At 41.0% G+C, this 22,588-nt stretch overlaps 1 pseudogene; it reads right to left on the bottom strand.

Moving 5' to 3' along the window:
• Nucleotides 1-9,220: 9,220 nt before the first annotated feature.
• LOC146514747 (uncharacterized) lies at nucleotides 9,221-20,695 on the bottom strand (annotated as a pseudogene).
• Between the last annotated feature and the right edge of the window lie 1,893 nt (nucleotides 20,696-22,588).

Below are 22,588 nucleotides of genomic sequence, written 5' to 3'. Positions count from 1 at the left end.
TATATGTGTGTGTGTGTATAAATATGGATAAAAAAAACACACACACACACCCAGCACGCCCCTGCGGGCAGTTTTATCCTTCAAGCTCGGGTCCTCTACCAGAGACCTGAGAGCTTGAGGGTCCTGCGCAGTATCTTAGCTGTTCCCAGGACTGCGCTCGTCTGGACAGAGATCTCCGATGTTGTTTCTGGGATCTGCTGGAGCCACTCGCCTAGCTTGAGGGTCACCGCACCTAGTGCTCTGATGACCACGGGTACCACCGTTACCTTCACCCTCCACATCCTCTCGAGCTCTTCTCTGAGCCCTTGGTATTTCTCCAGCTTCTCGTGTTCCTTCTTCCTGATGTTGCTGTCATTCAGAACGTCTACATCGATCACTACGGCCGTCTTCTTCTGTTTGTCTACCACCACTATGTCCGGTTGGTTAGCCACCACCATTTTGTCCGTCTGTATCTGGAAGTCCCACAGGATCTTAGCTCGGTCATTCTCCACCACCCTTGGGGGCATCTCCCATTTTGACCTCGGGACTTCCAGGTTATACTCGGCACAGATGTTCCTGTACACTATGCCGGCAACTTGGTTATGGCGTTCCATGTATGCCTTGCCTGCTAGCATCTTGCACCCTGCTGTTATGTGCTGGATTGTCTCAGGGGCATCTTTACACAGCCTGCACCTGGGGTCTTGCCTGGTGTGATAGACCCCAGCCTCTATGGATCTTGTACTCAGAGCTTGTTCTTGTGCTGCCATGATTAGTGCCTCTGTGCTGTCTTTCAGTGCAGCTTTGTCCAGCCACTGGTAGGATTTCTGGATATCAGCCACCTCTTCTATCTGCCGGTGGTACATACCGTGCAGGGGCCTGTCCTTCCATGATGGTTCCTCGTCTCCCTCCTCTTTCTTGGGTTTCTGCTGCCCGAGGTATTCACTGAGCATGCTGTCAGTTGGGGCCATCTTCCCAATGTATTCTTGGATGTTCGTTGTCTCATCCTGGACTGTGGTGCTGACACTCACCACTCCCCGGCCCCCTTCCTTCCGCTTAGCGTACAGCCTCAGGGTGCTGGACTTGGGATGAAACCCTCCATGCATGGTAAGGAGCTTTCTTGTCTTGATGTCAGTGGCTTCTATCTCCTCCTTTGGCCAGCCTATTACCCCAGCAGGGTACCTGATCATGGGCAGGGCGTAGGTGTTCTTACTGTTCAACTGATTCCTCAGAACTTGCCTGACCCTCTACAGGTACTTGGTTGTTGCAGCTTTCCTAGCGGCCTCTTCATGGTTCCCATTCGCCTGCGGGATCCCCAGGTACTTGTAACTGTGCTCTATGTCTGCAATGTTGCCTTCTGGTAGTTTGATCCCCTCCGTTCTGACTACCTTCCCTCTCTTTGTTACCATCCGACTACACTTCTCCAGCCCAAACGACATTCCGATGTCATTGCTGTATATCCTGGTGGTGTGGATCAGTGAATCGATGTCTCGTTCACTCTTGGCATACAGCTTGATGTCATCCATGTACAGGAGGTGGCTGACAACTGCTCCGTTCCGTAGTCGGTATCCGTAGCCAGTCTTGTTAATGATCGCACTGAGGGGGTTCAGGCCTATGCAGAACAGTAGTGGGGACAGAGCATCTCCTTGGTAGATCCCGCACTTGATGGTGACTTGTGCTATGGGTTTGGAGTCGGCCTCTAGTGTTGTACGCCACATACCCATTGAGTTCCTGATGAAGGCTCTTAGGGTCCTGTTGATCTTGTACAATTCTAAGCATTCCAGTATCCAGCTGTGGGGCACTGAGTCATAGGCCTTCTTGTAATCAATCCAGGCAGTGCACAGGTTGGTCAGTCTGGTCTTGCAGTCTCGGCTGACTGTTCTGTCTACCAGTAGCTGGTGTTTTGCACCTCTGGTATTCTTGCCCATCCCTTTCTGTGCCCCGCTCATGTATTGACTCATGTTCTTGTTCATCTTAGCCGCTATGATGCCTGACAGGAGCTTCCACGTGGTGCTGAGGCAGGTTATTGGTCGGTAGTTGGAGGGGACCGGTCCCTTCTGGGGGTCCTTGAGGATCAGGACTGTACGGCCTTTGGTTAGCCATTCCGGGTGTCTCTCGTTAACTAGCAGCTGGTTCATTTGTGCTGCCAGGCGCTCGTGGAGTGCAGTCAGCTTCTTCAGCCAGTAGGCGTTAACCATGTCAGAGCCTGGTGCTGTCCAACTCTTCATACTGGAGACCCTTTCTTGGATATCTGCCACGGTGATGGTTACTGGACCCTGTTCGGGGAGGTTGCTGTGGTCTGCCCTCAGATCCACTAGCCACTGAGCATGGAGAAACTCCACACTGGTGAAAAATGAAAAAAGACAGTGTAAGAAAGCTGAGCGCAGATGGAGAAAAACAAACCTCCAGGTTCATTATGACAGCTATAAAGAGAAACTTCACAATTATAATTTACAACTGAGGAGTGCAAGGAGGTCCTACTTCTCTGACATCATCACCAAAAACAGTCATAATGCTCGGGTCTTATTTTCTACAGTTGACAGGCTAACAAACCCTCCTGTGTCAGTGGCAGCTGAACTTCATTCGACCATGGCCTGCAATGACTTTGCCAAATTCTTCACAGAAAAAAATCCAAAAGATTAGACAAGCAATTGGTACATCAACAGCAGATTCAGGATATGTACTGTGTCTACCGAAAAACTGTTTAAACACCATCAAACAGTTTCACCCTATTAACAGCAAAGACCTGGAGGACATCTTAGGTCAACTGAACTCCTCCTCTTGCTGTTTAGATGTCCTGCCAACAAGTTTTTTCAAAAAGGTCTCAAAGACTTTGGAGTCAGACCTGTTACAGATCAACTTTTCTTTAATGTCATGTGTGTTTCCAGAACCACTAAAAACTGCTGTAATTAAACCTATACTGAAAAAGGACAATCTTGACAAGACACAAATGAACACAGGGCTCTAGACTAACTTTTTGACATGGGCGCACCGGTACGCCTAACTTTAAAAATTTAGGCGTACCGGCACAAAAGTTAGGCGCACACAAATTTTTCAACCGCATCGCTTAACACCGCAGTTTTACATGTGCACCTTCTTTGGGGGGGAAGTCCATACAGACAATATTCATTTCTAAATTATTAACTAACAATCTTGTGCTTAAAGTGCTTTGTCAATATTGTAGAAAATGTTAAACCTAATCATCATCTTGGCCTCCTCTGACGACCTGTTTGCTGCTGCATGCTGCTGAAAGGCAGTGGAGAGAGGGGACACTTGGGCAGTGCATTTATTGCAGCATATGATATGTTTTCTGGATACACTATGCTTTTTCAGCATTCAAAGATTGATGGCACCGTGTCAGAGCACTGGCTATGAATTTCAGAAGGATCAGGCCTTAACTTAACAAAAAAGTTATCAATAGTTCTTTTCATCTTTTCTTATTACCCACAGCTACATCCACTTCTCTCAGGCCTAGAGCTACTCACTAGGGCTGGGTATCATCACTGATTTCTATAATCCATTCGATTCTGGTTTTCAAAGTCCCGATTCGATTCAACTTCGCCTCAGACAGTCAGAAATATTATATTTCTGATCATTTATCAGTACTGACTTCATCAGAATTGTGAACATCACAGCAGATGCCTTTGTGTGAAAGTAACTGAGAATAAAACACAGAAAAACATGAAGGAGATTTTCCTGGTCTGGCTTTTTATAGCAGATAACCTTAAAAATATTCTACAATGTTCTGCATATAAAGTTTAAATTTCTTCAGTATTGAACAACAGAAAAAATAGGCTTTCTTGTCCAAGGTCATTTAAGTGAAAAAAAGAAAAAGAAAAGAAAAAGACAGCAGCCGACAGCGCTGTAAACAACGGTAGACTGGTGGGTAATAAGCGAATGAATAATGCAGAAAACAGATTTAAGACGGGAAACTGTTCTTGAAGTACACACAGAGAGCTGTGCAGGAAGTGTGATTTTTATCGTGGTGGAAGCAAAACAGCAAAAGTCAGAGGGAATTCATGACAACATTGATCAAATGTGAAGCGTAGTTTGCTGCTTCTTTTGCTGCTGGCTCGGCGAATTTTAGTTGGAGAGAGACAAAACCTGCAGCTCAGAATCAGCGCAAAAAAGACGTAAACACAGCGCGGACCTGACGCATCAGAAACCCTAAGCTCCGACAGCGTATCCGTGTAGGAGCCGTCGGGTGAGAAAGCCGAGAAAGACAAAGCTGATTCTGATGTGTCAGCTCCGCTCTGTGTTTACGTCTTTGTGTGGAATCCGTTAATGAATTGATATCGCCTTATTCAGACTACTCACCTCTCTCTTCCACCTGCACTTTCAACTGAACCACGGCCAATCAGAGATGTCCCGCCCCTGACTATCTCTGATTGGTTTAGTCCACGATGGGGGCATAATGTGTGTCTGTTGTTGACCACATGGAGAGTTGCAGAGATTTTTTTTTTTGTTGTTACCCGAACAGTTGGTCGCAGTTGCGACCAAATATTTTTTTTTAGTCGCACCACGGACCAAATTGGTCGCACTCTAGAGCCCTGGAACAACTACAGGCCGATCTCAAATCTCCCATTTTTAAGTAAGATCATTGAAAAAGCAGTTTTTCAACAGCTCAATTACTTCTTAAAACAGAATAACTGCTATGATGCCTTCCAGTCAGGTTTTAGACAGAACCACAGCACTGAAACTGCTCTGACCAAAGTGTTTAATGACATATGTCTGAATACAGACAGTGGAAAAATGTCAGTCTTTGATTTACTGGATCTCCGTGCAGCATTTGATACAGTTGACCACAACATATTACTCAAACGACTGGAGAACTGGGCAGGTCTTTCAGGAACTGTACTAAACTGTTTCAAAACATACTTAGAAAACAGGAAATACTTTGTATCAATAGGTAACTTCACATCTGAGCAGACAAGTATCACATGTGGAGTTTCCCATGGTTCCATCTTGGGACCCCTTCTGTTTAACATTTACATGCTCCCACTGGCACAGATTATAAAGAACAACAAAATAAACTATCATAACTATGCAGATGACACACAAATATATATCACAATGTCACCAGGAGGCCGAGGCCCTGTACAGGCTCTTGGTAAATGCATTGAGGAAATTAATGACTGGTTGTGCCACAATTTTCTCCAGCTAAACAAAAACAAAACTGAGGTAATAGTCTTTGGTGCCAAAGAAAAATGATTACAGGTCACCAGAGAACTTCAATCTATACACCTAAAAACCACAAACCAGGCAAGAAATTTGGGTGTAGTGATGGATGCAGACCTAAACTTAGAAAAACACATTAAGACAATAACAAAATCAGCTTACTATCACCTCAAGAATATTTCAAGGATAAAAGATCTGATGTCTCAACAGGACCTGGAAAAACTAGTCCATGCATTCATCTTTAGTAGGCTTGACTACTGTAACAGCATCTTTACAGGTCTACCTAAAAAATCAGTCAGACAACTACAGCTCATTCAGAACTCTGCTGCTCGAGTTCTCACTAAGACCAAAAAAGTGGACCACATCAGTCCAGCTCTGAGGTCTTTACACTGGCTGCCTGTCCGTCAGAGGATAGACTTTAACCCTTTAAGACCTACCATAGAACCAAGTCCGCCAGAGCTTATATTATATTTTTACATGCTGTAGTGTCATTTTGGGAGCATTTCAAGTTGATATACATCAATACAACCATTATAGCCCAAATTTTAATAATATGTATGCATTAAGTGCATAGTAATTACATACATTACAAAAAAGTGCAATAAACTACAAAAAAAATTAAAATCATTTTTGTTTTTTTAACATATATTTCTAGTTAGAGAAATTTAAGAGGCTTATCCCTCAAAACTGTAAATACGAAAAAGTTGCACAAAATAGTTTCCCACCACAGGAAATTTATTTTAAGTGTCTTCATAGTTTTATTTTTGAAATACACCAATTTTTATACACTGCAAGAAAAACGAAAATAAATATTATAATGCAAAATTGCAAAAAAACAGCATATGCATCAAAATAAACTATTTCCAGCAGTGGCTGCCTGTGGCTCACATTGATGTGTGAATGCCATATTTTCCTCTCATGCTGTATAAATTACACTGACAGGAAAGATGTCATTAAGTAGAACTGTCCATGTTCAAAAGCATATCTATGCACAATGTGGATTTAATGTGATTTTATACATAAAATGAGAGATTTGTGTGTTTCTCTGTAGCTGTAATCTCAGGCTGTGTCCGTGCAGTTAAAAAATAGGTGGGGGTGTGTGGGGGTGTATTTATGTGTGTCAGTAGAAATGAAAAGGGCAGAGCAGTGAGATGGAGGAGAGGATCTTCCATTATAGATCTGACCTGAGGGGTCACACACACACACACACACTGAGCTGAGGGAAGTTGACCATTAGTTTCCTCCCCATCACTCCACCTGCTGACTGCAACTGTCTCGCTCTGATTTATTTCCTCTTATTGACTGTCTGCTCGTGTGTCTGTTTGTCTTCCACCGCAGAGCAAATCTTCCCTCTGAAATCAGCCATTTGCTCCTCTATGATGCTGTTTTGAGTCTCGTGATTATCTCGACTGGCAGCTGACCTTCTCCTGTGCCGATGCTGATCTTGTTGAAGTTGCCTTTTGCTGGTGTCATGCAGTTGATAATCCTCTCTGAGGATCCCCGAAGCAACACTAAACAAGGTGAAGGTGAGTCTCCTCCTTAGTTCGTTATGATCTCTCTGAGGACATGGTTGGAGGAGTTCGTGGTGGTGCCCACGCCCATCTCTCATTTAGCTGGGGTTACACCAACATCAGTCTCTCTGACAAGCTTAAATGGGAGGTTTCAGTCAATATTCTCAGATAATTGAATCCCTTTCACTGTCTACTAGGCAGTAACTAAACCAACAGTGAAACTGAGAAGAAGAGGATTTAGCTCAATTTTACGTTTGAAAACCAACACAATTACTGCGGCTTCTTCATATATATATATGTAACCATCAACAAACAGAAAACCAAACATTTATTCAGTTGATCAGTTTTTAGATCACTATGTGCTTGAGGAGGTGTTACTCTTCCACATCAAAAGGAGCCAGTTGAGGTGATCTGGCAATGCTAGGGTGCCTCCTGGGTGCCACCTAAGTGAGGAATTTTGGGATGTCCTACCATGAGGAGGCTCTCGGGCAGATCCAGCACACACTGGAAAGATTAAATCTGTCACCTGGTGCAGGAACACCTGAGGAGAAGGAGGTCTGGGCATCTCAGTTTAGACTGCAGCCCCTGCTACACAGACCCAAATAAACACTAGAAAATGGATGGATGAAAGAAATGTAAAAGTCAGATTTTGGTCTTAATATTTCAATTTGGACGAAATATTTGGAGTTAATATTTTACTTTGTAGTGCAGTTTGCTCATATATTAATTTATCCAAGATTTTAGCAGTGGCCCTCATTTAAAGCCCTGTGGAACCTGCTGTTGCTGAATGTGAAAAACATCTTATTGTCAGAACTTATTATTAAACAGTAAGAAGAAGAAGAAGAAGCTGATAAACACTTACTTTTTCCAAATATAGGGCAATGTTTAGGAATATGTTTGATCTTCTATATTTATTATTGTTTTAAGAATAGAGGTATCTGGTCCTGAGGATAGCATTATAGGTTGCTTGCATTTATTGGTCACTTTCTAGAATTTCTCTTAGACTCAGCCAAATGTAAGCGTCACAAGTTTCTGACAGCTTGTGAATCGTGTTTTTTTTTTTTTTGTTAACGTATAATCAAAGTTGCCTTTTGACGTCTTAACTACAGAAATGGAACAGGAGCTGCATCATCTGTCAAGCAGCCAAGAATTACTGCTGTCACTGATGATCGGGGCCTCAAAGAGAGGGAAAAAAGACTGACGAGAGCGTATGACAGCAGTGTAACTTATACATAAGCTGGAAAAATGTGGAATTTTTTTAGTGCTCAACTTTTTCATATTTTACATTTAGGGCTTTAAACTAACAGCATCTAGGGGGAAAGTTTTCCCAGCAGAATGAGTTTGAAGGGCTTTTAAGCATACATATGTGGACAAAAGTGACCCTTGTTTGCCGAGCTGCAGTTGGGTAAAATCTCATTGTTGCATTATACTGTGATGTTTTAGACATGAGTTTGCTTCAATCATCCATCTTTGTGGACAAAGATAAAACGTTTTTTCCATTGTCATCAATCGTGGTTGGAGCAGCAACACAGTCAACAAATCAGCCTTTTAATTACAATAATAAACGTACTGCACCCCCTGATCTGTCAGTCCTAAGATGACAGCAGTGCAGAATAAACCCTGACTGCCTTCATGACATGATGTGTCCAAACAAATGAACACAAGACAAGTCAAAACAACACGTTTTCTCCACCAAAAGTGGCCCACGAACATCACAGAGAGCGTGAAAGTTTACATTCTTAAACTGATGAAGGTTCACATACCTACAATCCCAACCTCCGATCTGTAAGTGATTATTAATGAGTCTCATTACAATCTTATCTAGGCAGGACTCTAGAGTGCGACCAATTTGGCCGCAAATGCGACCAAATTTTTCAGTGGTGCGACTAAAAAAAAAATTTGGTTGCACCTGTGCGACCAACTGTTCGGGTAACAACAAAAAAAATCTGCAACCTTCCCTGTGGTCAACAACAGACACACATTATGCCCCTATCGTGGACTAAACCAATCAGAGATAGTAAGGGGCGGGACCTCCCTGATTGGCCGTGGTCCAGTTGAAAGTGCAGATGGAAGTGGGAGGTGAGTAGCTTGAATAAAGCGATATCAATTCATTAAATCCTGAATCGACTTTTAAATATAACTGTGTTTTGCCAGAAACGCCAGATTCTCAGATTAAAGCTCAAAAAACCATTTCAATAACAACCAAACAGCAAATGAGAGCAGGTACACGGATTCCACACAAAGACGTAAACACAGAACGGACCCGACGCATCAGAATCAACTTTGTCTTTCTCGGCTTTCTCACCCGACGGCCCGAACACGGACACGCTGTCGGAGCTTAGCGATTCTGATGCGTCCAGTCCGCGCTGTGATTACGTCTGTTTGCGCTGATTCTGAGCTGCAGGTTTTGTCTCTCTCCAACCAAAATTCGCCGAGCCAGCAGCAAAAGAAGCAGCAAACTGCGCTTCACATTTGATCAATGTCGTCATGAATTTTGCTGTTTTGCTTCCACGACTATTAAAATCACACTTCATGCACAGCTAGCTCTCTCTCTATCTCTATCTGTACTTCAAGAACAGTTTCCGTCTCCAATCTCTGTTTTCTGTATTATTCATTCGCTTATTACCCACCAGTCTACCGTTGTTTACAGCGCTGTCGGCTGCTGTCTTTTTCTTTTCTTTTTCTTTTTTTCACTTAAATGACCTTGGACAAGAAAGCCTATTTTTTCTGTTGTTCAATACTAAAGAAATTTAAACTTTATATGCAGAACATTGTAGAATATTTTTAAGGTTATCTGCTATAAAAAGCCAGACCAGGAAAATCTCCTTCATATTTTTCTGTGTTTTATTCTCAGTTACTTTCACACAAAGGCATCTGCTGTGATGTTCACAATTCTGATGAAGTCAGTACTGATATATGATCAGAAATATAATATTTCTGACTGTCTGAGGCGAAGTTGAATCGAATCGGGACTTTGAAAACCAGAATCGAATGGATTATAGAAATCAGTGATGATACCCAGCCCTAGTGAGCAGCCTAGGCACGACAGAAGTGGATGTAGCTGTAATAGGAAAATAACTATTGATAACTTTTCTGTTAAGTTAAGGCCTGATCCTTCTGAAATTCATAGCCAGTGCTCTGACATGGTGTCATCAATCTTTGAATGCTGAAAAAGCATATGTCTGTGAAGGTTCTCAGTCATCCAGGTCATCGTAGTCAAAGGAGCTTGCAAAGAAAGCGTCTGGACTTCTTTAAGTTACTTGAAGACGTTTCACCTCTCATCTGAGAAGCTTCTTCAGTTCTAAGGTCAAATGGTGGAGAGTCCCAGATATAAACCTAGTGGGAGTATCCCCCCACAGAGGGACAAAAGGACCCCCTGATGATCCTCTAATCGCCTGAGCCAAGGTGTGAAACTGGGTGTGGGTCCCAATCAGCCAGGGTTTCGGGTGAGTTCATTGTGAAACCTGGCCCCACCTTATCATGCGAATTCCTGAGGTCAGATGGCCCAGGATGTGAGTGGGCGTTAAGGCGTCTGGGAAGGGATCTCAAAACTGGATTATAGATGACAGAGAGTTGGTGTCGTAAACCACCGCCTCTGTTCAAAGATGGTCGCTCACAGTGGACATAGATGGCTTCTTTCACTCCTCTTTCAAACCATCTGTCCTCTCTGTCCAAAATGTGAACATTGGCATCCTCGAAAGAGTGTCCTTTATCCTTAAGATGCAGATGGACAGCTGAGTCTTGTCCTGTGGAGGTGGCTCTTCTGTGTTGTGCCATGCGCTTGTGAAGTGGCTGTTTGGTCATATATAAATGAAACTTGGATGTTTTGGATACTTCCAAAAACAATATATGAAAGTAATGAGAAAGTGGCCACTTTCATGAGTAAATCATATAAGCCTTATATGATTCACTATATGAAGCAAGCTAAAACTGATGCAAGTCTTTTATAAGTTTTTCCTTTTTCTTTTCCATATGGGATATCCGCTCCAAAACCAAAAGCTAGATACTGTTATCCAGAAATACAAAAACACGAGGGTTCAAGATGATGGGTTACATCACTGAGGAGAACAGGCTCCAGGTCAGGCCTACGTGGTGATTGACAAATTGCAATCATATGAGTGTGTGGCATTCCTCTGATTCACAGTCAAACCACTTGACATTTGTGACATCTGGTTTTAAAAATCAATTTAAGGTGACATTTGAAAAAACTCAGCATGCATGCTGTTATCCACATTACACACACACATACTGCAAACACACAAATCTCTATGGGCTCAAATTGTGGTCAAAATTCGTACTTCTAACCTGAAACTTGTGTGCAGAGTTTCACACGTATTTTTTGGCACACACAAATTATTTTTATACATACAAATCCTGATTTACAAGTACAAAATATTTATGACCACAATTTGAGCCCATAAATCTCTGTCATGGTCCTGGGTCATTTGACCCAGCGTTTTGAGTTTTCTTGTGTTTTGATCTCATTTTGTATTGTGATTGATATTTAAGTCCACCATGTTAGTGTTGAGTTTATTCTGTAGTGCCTAGGTTGTTCTGTTTAACATCTGATTATTAGATTCCTTCTTGTCTCTTTGGCCTCTGTGTCCCTCTCTGTGCGTCTGTGTTTCTATATGTTGTGAGAGTTCTTGTGTCTTGTTTCCTTCCTCGTATTTCATTCTATGTTCCCCCTGTTTGTCATGTTTATCCATGTCCCTCGTCCCTCGTGTCTCTCTCGTCTCCTCTCTCTCTCCCTTGTGCCCCTCTGTGTTCCCTTGCGTCCTCTCGTCTGCCTCTCCTCTACTCCTGTGTCATGTTCCTCAGTTTCCTGTTCTATTGTGAAGGTCTCATGGATCCATGTTCGGTGTGTCTTCATTACCTACCCTTGTGGCGTCATGTTAATTCATGTCAGCTGTATTGCCTATGTGTTCTCATTTCCATAACAGATCCATAACAGATCAGTAAACCAAGCCGAGGCTGAAGTCTACTTGCACAGCAAGACAGAACCAATGTAAGATTCATGGATTTAGACGAAACCAAGCCTGGATCCAATGTGGCTCTGGTCAATACCCAGCTCATCATATCTGGATCATTTGTAGTGCCATTTCAAATACAGAATACAGATGGGATTCCATAGTCCTTCCAAAACTGTACGCTACTTATATATAAGATTTATTTATCCAAAATATACACCACTCTTTAAAAGCTGAGGCATTTCTTTTAACGTGTTGGCCTTCACTGATAAATCTTCACATTCATTTAAGACTTGGAACGTTGCTGTGCATTTACAATGACTGAACTCTGACTATTAACAGTAATTGAGTAAAACTTTTATGCTAAAAGAGCCATCAGTGAGCTGGTATTAGATCAAATTATAAATGGTTGCACTGAGGAGCATTAAAGCTCAGTTGAAATTGTCTATAAAAAAATAGTGAGTTTCTATCCCATGAGTACATGACGTCTTTATTAAATACTTATTGAAAAAAATCAACTGTAAATTTTGTTTCACTATAATAAAAATGCAGGCTTTCAAAATGATCTTTGTCCAGCTTTGTCTAACGAACATTCAAGTTGACTAAATGATCACCACAGACCAAACTTTTATTTTATCTTTGATGTTGACAGAGTGGCCTAAGCTGGTTTAAATCATGCCTTTCTGCCCTCGTGTGTTTAATGATAAATATGGTGGTCAGCACCAATGTTCCCTCTAATTGGATCTAACTGAGTTTTGCAAACTACAAAGTTTTTAACTACTGTTTACCTAAAAATGCAGCCAAGGCGGTTTTTTTAAATAAACATTTCAAACTATTTACAGAACAATCAGCTGTTCTGCATCAAATTTGATGCCACACAAATTATTTGTGCCACTCCAAAAAATAATTTCTGTCCACTATGAGATAAAGGAGAACAACAGCCTGATACCTGCAGGCCTGACAACAAGAGATGTATCACTGCTGTAACACCTGTAACATTCAGCAGTCGCCTCATTGTTCTGACACACACAACAAAACTATTGACTACACTAAACACTAACTACACAAGATTTGCGCTAAACGTCGCAAATCTCTCACATCTCAAAACACCGCTGTCACTCCTAAAACTTTCACCCTTCCTAAACAACTAAATGCCATGTTGCCATATCATTTTTTGATTGGTCGACATGGTACATTTTTCCACCAATAGGAAAGGGTGGGGATTTTTGGTGTTGTTTTTGCTAACAGGTGGAGAGCGCTTTCGTGCGTTTTCCTTATAAAACGCAGTTTTTCCCGTTTCCTCCCGCAGTAAATATAAACAACGATAGTATTCAGGAAGAAAACCAAACAGTGCAGATATTTTTATCATAACTCTGGTTTTACGTGGCCTATCAACACAATTTAAAAACTGGTATACAGTCCACACTTTTTCCGTCAATTGTTCCGTCTGTCCTGCTCACATCTCCAATGGTTGTGCACGTTGTCATTAACGTGGCATCACTCCACATCAGCCACTTTGCTAGCTAAAACACCGGCGTCGGCACATAAGGACACTGTCATAGCCTGTCAACGACGTTGATTAGCTGCGTGTATACAAATGTGAATCGCATTATTGGCTGGACTATGGGATAAGCTGGCATCGTTCTGATCCCATACGGGAGCAGCCAGTCACTTACTGACTAACACTGCAAAACAGAAGTGTTAACGTATCAATGTTAATTTCAATTCAGGTTAGATTTTTTTTTTGTGCGCAACACAGATTTTCTGTGCACAGAGACCGTGCCAGCAGTGCGCAATAGTGCACGCGCACAGCTTAGAGGGAACATTGGTCAGCACTGACATGCATTCATATCCCTCAGTCCACTGGATTGACATGGAGGCTCTGCTTTTTATTCACTTGTTTCCATGGTGAATCCTGGTGTTGGTGCTCCATTGATGATAGTTTTCTTTTTCTACTCACACATGCACTTAGCTCTGGTTGAACACTCAGAGTTGAACTTACTCTGATTGTCTGTTCTGGAATGGGAAACTCAGAGTTGCAAATCTCAGAGTTAACCAGCTCTGACTTCTAAACACGTTTCTTAATGTTTCCCTGCTGGTCTTTCTGAGTTAAAAAAAACAAAAAACAATGCTCTCGGTTTATGAGACAGTCCACAAGAAAACTCAGCTGCACATTTCCCAGCCGTCCAAAGCTGTGTTTTGCATTGCCTTCAAAGACATTCATGAAAATTCACGCTGTTACTGAATTGTCTGTCTCAATATTTGTTTGTGTTACTCGGTCATCTCATTCAGAGACTGCTGTGCTAATCCTTCCAGAGACTGTATATTCTGTATATAAAGGTGTTTATGATTAACGAGAAAAAAATCCAGTGTGAAAAAAGTGATTATCCCAAGAGTGCAGAGACACTTCATCTAAGAGGTCACAAAACGCCCCAGAACAACATCCAAAAACCTGCAGGCCTCACTTGCCTCAGTTAAGGTCAGTGTTCTTGACTCTATCATAAGAAAAAGAATGGTCAAAAAAATGGCCTGCATGATAGATTTCCAAGACAAAAACCACTGCTGAGCAAAAGGAACACTTTTGCAAGAAAATATCTTGAAAAAAATACTCAACTGACAAGTTAAAAGTTTAATTTTTTAGAAGGTGTGTGTCCCATTATATCTGACATAAAAGTAATGTAGCATTTCAGAAAAGGAACATCATACTTGCAGTAAAATACGTTGATGGTAGTGTGATGGTCTGGGGGTGTTCTGCCTCCTCAGGACTTGGAAGACTTGCTGTGGTAAATGGAACCATGAATTCTGCCGTCTGCTAAAACATCCTGAAGGAGAATGTCTGACCATCTGTTTGTGAACTCCAGCTGAAGCGCATTTGGTTCTGCAGCAGGACAATGATCCAAAACACAACAGAAAGTCCACCATTGAATGGCTTAAGGAAAGCAAAATGAAGACTTTGAAGTGTCCAAGCCAAAGTAATGACCTGAATCTGTTTGAGATGCTGTGGCATGACCCTAAAAAAGGCAGCTCATGCTTGAAAACCCTTCAGTGTACTTAAATTATAACAATTCTGTAAAGATGAGTGTGTCAAAATTCCTCAACAGCTGTAAAAGACTCATTGCTACTTGAGTATCCTGTCTTACCAGAACTTGAGCCAATGGGTCCTGTGTTGCCTGAGCCCATGGATCTTCCCCTCTTCTTGGTAGCCTCCTGCCAAGGCAGTTGAGGGTTGCTGTACTCCTACTCCTGCTCCTGCCAGACTACCAGATGTCTTACTTTATCCTCCTATTTTTCCTTTGACGCTGTTGCTGGCCTTCTGGCACCAACCATCAGCAGAACTCTACCCTAGCCGTTGGCCACCTAGTGTGTCTCGTCACTGTGAGCCTTCGATTTGTCCTGCTGATGGGCTCTGCCTTTGTCATTACTGGCATCCTGTCAGTCCTCCAGAGAGACCCTGCAGTCTTTGTTGCCGGTCAAGTTTAAAGCCTCCTGAGGGTGCCCATCAAAGCTTCTTCATCTCAAAGTCACTTATTATTTTTTTAAAAACCTGCAAACAAGTATGACTATATATGTGAAAACTACACTGCATTCTAATGTATTCTAAACTCTGAAAAGGTTCACCAAGGCCTCACAACCTGGTAAGACCTGATCACATGACTGACACATATACCCTGTGTTGCATTTAGTGCACTAACCTTCACATTTGAAGAGATGAGTGACATCCTTGTGTGTTTTTAGGCATTTCTAGATTAACTGGTGTAACCTGACCTTGTACTTGGATGGATGTAGGATTCCATATATTCCAAATTAGACTACTCACCAACATAATAAAGGGCCTTCCATCTGGACCTGTTGCAAGTTTGAAACCGTTAGCCAACTTTATCTGTCCAAGAAGCCAGAAAACACACACCAATTAGTTAGACTGCAGAAATGTCTTAAAGACATAAATACCTGGATGACCTTTAATTTTCTGCTTCTATATTCAGATATTTTCGAAACATAGTATCTAACCAGATACTTACTCTGGATGGCATTACCTATGCCTCCAATATCACTGTGAGGAATCTTGGAGTCAATTTTGACCAGGATATGTCCGTCAGTGTACATGTTAAACAAATATCTAAAATTAGAAAATTCCTATCTCAGAGTGATGCTGAAAAACTAGTTAATCATGAATTACAATAGTCCAGACTACAAGTAATACATGCATTGACAGCTTTTCCTGTTACTCTCTGAAAAGCCCTCAGCTGATCCAAAATGCTACTGTGAGAGTACTGACAGGGACTAAAAAGAGAGTGTATTTTGACTTTTGACTGGATGCCTGTTAAATCCAGAATTTAGTTTAAAATCCTGCTCCTCATATACAAGGTAGGGCTGGGCGATATATCGAGTTTTTAAAAAATATCGATATATTTTCATACGAGATATGAGATGTGACAATATCCTTTATATCGATATAGTCTATGTTACGTCATATTTATACTTGTGGAGCCACAAGTTTGCCTCTCTTTCGTCCACTTTTGTCTCTACGCAACGTTACTCGGCCTCGCCTCTCCTTCACTGAACACAACTCCCCTCCTCCCCCATAGCTTCACCTGCAGGTAGCGACAAGATGGACACGGCAAATCTCCGTTAGCGAGTTGTGGGGCTGGACGGCGTCAACGTGTTAGCGAGCTAACGGCGCTAATGAGCTAACCATGCTAACGACATGCAGCCCACAGGGGCTGGACGGCCTAAAATCCCTTCATTTTCTCAAAAGTTGACAGCGCGCCTTATGTATGAATTCAGGTTGTGCTTACTGACCGCGAACCGATTTTAGGTGGTACACGGCGCTCAGCAATCTGTCAAAAAATGTTTTAGTACGACTTTGGTAAGCTACGGAGATGCAGTGCTTGATGGATTGTCGGAGCATTACGGCTACCGAGGAGCCTCGCGGAGTGATACGTACTGTGCTTCAACGTAATATTACCGTATTGTGTGTGTATAAGGGCCATAAATGGCACCTGTTCAGAGACATGGTTACAAAGAGGATTTCAAACTCAAGGCTGTCAGTCACGCAGTAGAAGTTGGGAACAGAGCAGCTGTGAAATCTGTCTTTGTTATTATGCTCAGCGTCTGTTAGTTTACATTTTGACTGCACAATTATGAGCTTTTTGTTATGCACAAAAACAACATTGTTTTCTTTTATTTATGGAGCATGATTATTTAATAAATGCTCATAATTTCTTTTTGAGTAATTTCTTCATGTAAATCTATGCTGTATGTAAATAAAAATGCCTGTGTGACATCTGGGATACAGTGTGACTAAGAACTCTCTTTTTGTTCTTATGGCTTTAAAAAAATATCGAGATATATATCTTATATCGCCACCCAGCTAAAACATATCGAGATATGAATTTTGGGTCATATCGCCCAGCCCTAATACAAGGGCTCAAATAATTTGTTTTTTGAATAATCTAAAGACCTCATAGTACTGTATCAGCCTAATAAAGAACCTTGCTGTCATACTGCTGGTTTATTTGTGGCTCCTAAGTTATTTAAAAGTAGAACAGGGTTGGTATGTGTCACGTGGGCGTTGCAAGCAAGATGGCAGCTGGCTAGGAGTGCTCCTTCCTCCGACATGATAATGTATTGAATATTGCAAATTCGTAGCTTATATTTTGGATCTTTTTTTTTTCAACGCAAGCCGTGTAAGGTGCTGCTGTCATCTTGGATTAAATGACCCCGAGTTCGAGATTGAGCACACTCACCGGGCCCTGGCTCCTATGCTGGACCCGGACAAACCTCAGAGGCTAGTGCTCGTCCGGTTCCTGCATCAGTCGGCAAGAGATAAAGTTATTACAGCCGCGAAAGTAAAACGCAGCTTTGAATGGGAAGGGAGCAGAGTGTCTGTGTTTCCTGACATGACAAAGGAGTTAGTGGAGAAGAGGAATGCCTTTACAATGGTGAAACAAAAACTACCAGTGTTGGGTAAGTTACTTTAAAAAAATAATTAATTACTAATTATTTAATCAATATTGTATTTAAAATACTTATCTAATTATTGTGTCTGAAAAGTAACTTAATTACTCAATAAGTAATTTCACTAAATACTTCTTAAAATCCACATAAACCTTGAGTGGTCAAACAATAGAAATTAAACTCTTTAAATAATAAATAATTTAAAAAAAACATACAGGTCAACATGAAATAGTTTAGCCTTTTAGCTTTCTGAATCATCTTTATTACATTCTATAAAAAAAACATTATTTAATAATTACATTTTTTAGTAAGGAATGTAACTTTCTTTAGCTAAGAAACACAATTCCTGAATAACAAAAATATTTTTCTGCAACATATCTCAATAACAAAAAAGCTTAACCTAAGAAATGTTAAACATGACATGTATCACGCTGTAAACATTAAAATTTTTACATTTTCAAAGCAATGAGTAACATATTCATACATAATGTATGTAGTCATGTCATGTGTTTCAACAAAGTGAAGTTAACTCTGACCTTTGGTTAACAAACAGAATTCCTCTGAAACTTCCTCAAACCAATGAGCACCATATTTCCTGGATACTGTATGCACTCATATGTTTTCCAAAAACCTTTTTGTAGTACTTAGCTGTGTTGTTTTTGAAAAAGGTGTTGTATCTCATTAATGTAAGTCTCTCAAAGCGTTCACTTGACAGTCTGTTCCTTCTGGGTGTAAGCACAAGATTGCCGAGGCTAAAAAGCCTTTCGACTGGTGCGCTTGATGGTGTGGCTGTGTTGTACCTCAGTGAAATGGCCTTAATCCTGGGAAACTGGCTAAGAACACCCAGCTCAGACCCAGCAGATTTCAAATATTCAGCAGAGTAGGTACAGTCGTCCTCCTCAAATGAAAAAAAGTCATCAGTGGAGTCAGCAGGGTTCTTGTGATCTTGAGCAGGTTGTTGGTCTTCAAGAGACAACCCACGGCACTCTGTAGTAAGCATTGACCTAACCATGTCTTTTTTCTCTTCTTCTCTGAGCCAGCGTAACTTAAATTTAGGCAAAGTGACTGCAGCCAGGAGAACTTCTTTATTGTCCATCATTGAGGAAAAGCGCACCTTAATCGCCTATGAGACAAAAATACATCAGACACTTCACATAAGAGCATGATAAATAAAACAAAAAATTATTTTAGGGTAAGGCCACATATATATACATATTAGATTACCTTAATTATATCAGGGAGGGATGCTGTCAGCTTAAGCTCGTCCTGCAGTGCCAGCGTCCTGGACATTAGAATCTCCAGAGTTGGAAGAAGGATTCCAAAATAGCAGTTCTCTTCTCCTTGCAATATGTCTAGTGCAACAGTGAGTGGCTTCAACACGATACAATACTCCTTTAGGAACAGATACTCCCGATCAGTGAAGCATTTGATTCCAAACTGAGTGCAGACAGTATTTAATTCAGCAAGGGGAATGTCAGTGATCCTGGACAGGGCGTCGTGAAATGAATTCCATCGTGTTGAAACAGGTACTATGAGTTTTTTCTTGAAAAATTATCTACTAACTCTGGAGCAACAGAAGAACGGTTTGCTTTTGTCCACATTGCAGAATACTTTGAAGTTGCACTTCTGTAGATGAATTTTGCCTCATTTGCTTGAAGCCATTTCTCAACATCATGAAAATTTAAGTTCAGTGTGTGTGATGCACACCTTAAGTGTGGAGGGAGAGAAAACTGTCCTTCAGATTCTGTGGAGAGGGTCTGCTCAACATCAGTAAATGTCACCTCTTCATCTTCTTCGGATTCCTCATCAGAGTCTGATTTTTGGAACATTCTAAAAACTTTGATAAAATTGGACCCGTTGTCTGTCACGGTGGCTGTCACTTTAGAGTTCAGTCCAAAAGCCGAATGTACTTGCTCGATTTCATTGCCGATGACATCATATGTGTGTCTCCCTGGAACTCTTTTAGATGCTAGCGCTGCATGTCCTCGTACAAAAGTAGAAGGATTAATCCAATGTGCCGTCATTCCGAGAAAACTTTTGTTATGGCTGGTCCAAATGTCAGCAGTCGTGAAAATATTCCAAACTCTAGAATGTCCCTTTAAGCTCCATTTCCATGTCAGCATAACACTTATCTAAGTAAGTAGAAAATGTTTTTCGATCGGGCAGTGCTGCTTTTTTGCCACACACAGGTATTTTGTTTAATATGCACCTAAAAGACAGAGACTCTACAGTACGCAGCGGTAGCATCTCTTCCACAATGTAGCCTGCAATCATTTTTTTAAGCTCACCTTCAGACGCTTTCTATGCTGCTGAAGTAAAATCAAGTTTTGCCTGCTTAGCAGGAGTTGCCGCGGTGTTATCCATGGATGATGAACAAGGATCACTCAGAAGGGTTTGTCTGTGCTGCCGTGTCAGGCGCTTCAGTAGATTACTCGTGCTATTTACAGCGGCCGATAGTTTTTTCTCCCCAGGACATAGTTCACATATTACTGTAATATTCTTGTCTGCTTGTTTTAGAAAAGTGAAGAGACGGGAATATTTCCATTTCATAAAACAGCCACTCGCTTCAGCCGAGTCCGACATCCTCTGCTTTAGAATACAACTATGCAGCAAACTGGCACGAAATGACGTGCAGCTGCACTACAGCGATGTTAAAGCGGCAGAGTTTACTTTTACGTTTAGAAGATAAATAATTGAAATTAAATAATGATATTCAGCGAGTTTAATTATTTTACAATGTAACGCAAGTACATTGTAAGTAACTGTAATTAAAATACCTAAAAATTAACGGTGATCAGTTACTCTACTTTTTCAGTGGAAAAGTAATTTAATTACACCCAACACTGAAAACTACACCAACACAATGCGTGTTACACCCTGGCGTTCCCGGCCACACTGAAGGTGAGATGGAAAGGAAGGAATCTGAGCTTCACATCGGCAGCAGCGGCAGAGAAGTTTTTCAACAACGGGAATGAGGAAACGCGGATGGCAGACTAGCTCTTAACTTGAGCTACGAACCAGATGTCGTGTAGTTGATAAGTCGATGGGAGAAGAGTCTGTGCCACCTGCCATCTGGGACGAAGCTACGAAGCTGGTCTGCATCTCTCACAGACCCGATAAGGTTTTGTTTTTTGTTTTCTGTTTTTTATGCTGTGTTGCAGCAAACTGCAAGGTTTTTTTGTTTTGTTTTGTTTTGTTTGTTTTGTTTTTTCCCATTTCAAGTTGATAAAAATGTTTTCTCTGTTCAGGGGTTTTGGCTGGTGGCAATTTCTGGGGTTAATCAGTTGGGAAGGGAGAATGATCACTCCAAAATGCAGGAGCACTGGTTCAAAATTATTGCTAATTTTCTCGCAAAATGACAGGAAAATTTATTAGAATAATGACATGGAATATAAATGGATTTGGTAGTCTTGCTAAAAGACGTAAAATATGGTCTTATTTAAAAACAACACAAGCAGACGTAGTATTTCTACAGGAGATACATTTAAACCAAGGTGAAGAGTCAAAATTTAAAACGGGGTGGTCAGGTCACATTTTCTACAGCTCCTTTTCAAGTGCTCGCAATGGGGTTATCATCCTCATCAGAAGAAATATTAACTTTGTACTGGTAAAGGAATTTAAAGATGCAGAGGGAAGAATAATATGTGTTCAGGCACGGATTGAAGATGTGATGATGATTCTTTGCAATATCTATGCTCCAAATAAGGGAGACCCACTTTTTATCACAACGTTAACAAAATTTGTGGGGGAGATGGAAGGACAAATACTTTTAGCTGGAGATTTTAATGAAGTCATGGATGGTGCCCTCGACAGGAGTAGTTTCAGGAGTTCTGTTGGTAATAAAACCAGAGAGGCAGTCCACATGTTAAAAGACGACATGGGGCTGACGGATGTATGGCGGTTAAGTAATCCAACTAAAAGGGAATACAACTTCTACTCTCATTCTCACAAATCCTTTTCTACATTGGATTTCTTTCTGGTCTCAAATACTCTGCTTAAATGTCTAACAAGTTGTGATATTAAGAGTATTGGGTTAACTGATCATGCAGCAGTGGAATTGTGTATTAAATTAGGTACAGAGAACAGAGTAGGATCTAGATGGAGAATGAATGTCTCCCTATTATTAGATAAGCCTTTTCAGACCTTACTTGAGGAAGACCTCAAATATTTCTTCAAAACTAATATTGGAAGCACCAAACATATAGGAACAGTGTGGGAAGCTTCTAAGGCATACATTCAGGGGAAGCTAACAGCATATGCTTCTAAAAAGAAGAAAGAAAGTTTAAATAAAATCCAAATATTGGAAAAAGAAATCAAATATAAAGAAAACCTGCTTTCGGGGGTTTACACAGAGCAATTATATAGGGATATATGTGGATTAAAATTTCAATTAAATCAGATACACAACAAAAAAGTTGCATATTCTATGCTTCGCCTGAATACTACATTTTATGAAGGTGGTGAAAAGACAGGTACAGTATTAGCAAGACAGGTTACGAAACAGGATTTCTCAAACTTCATTCCAGCTATTAAACATGAAAATAATTTGGTCACATCAATTAGAGAAATAAATAGGATATTCATGAATTACTACAAAAGTTTATATGGATCTACTTTTTCAGGACATCAAACAGGTGAAGACCTTTTTCTGTCTAAACTGGACCTGCCCAAACTGCAAATTGAATGGCTCGAGGGTTCGATTACTGAGGCAGAAATCAGAAAGGCAATAACTTTGATGAAAACGGGGAAATCACCGGGTAACGATGGCCTACCAGCTGAGTATTATAAAACATTTATTGACATTCTTGCTAATACCAAATCACCATATCACTAATACCAAAAAAAGATAAAGACAATACAAATCCATCAATTTACAGACCAATAAGCTTATTGAATTCGGACTGCAAAATACTAACAAAAGTTCTAGCCTTAAGGTTACAGCGGGTTCTGGATGTCATCATACATCCAAATCAGACTGGATTTATGAAAACATGC

Source organism: Neolamprologus multifasciatus, chromosome 7, assembly GCF_963576455.1.
Source record: "Neolamprologus multifasciatus chromosome 7, fNeoMul1.2, whole genome shotgun sequence".
Classification (NCBI taxonomy): Eukaryota; Metazoa; Chordata; class Actinopteri; order Cichliformes; family Cichlidae; genus Neolamprologus; species Neolamprologus multifasciatus.
This window is presented reverse-complemented; position numbering and strand designations above follow the sequence as displayed.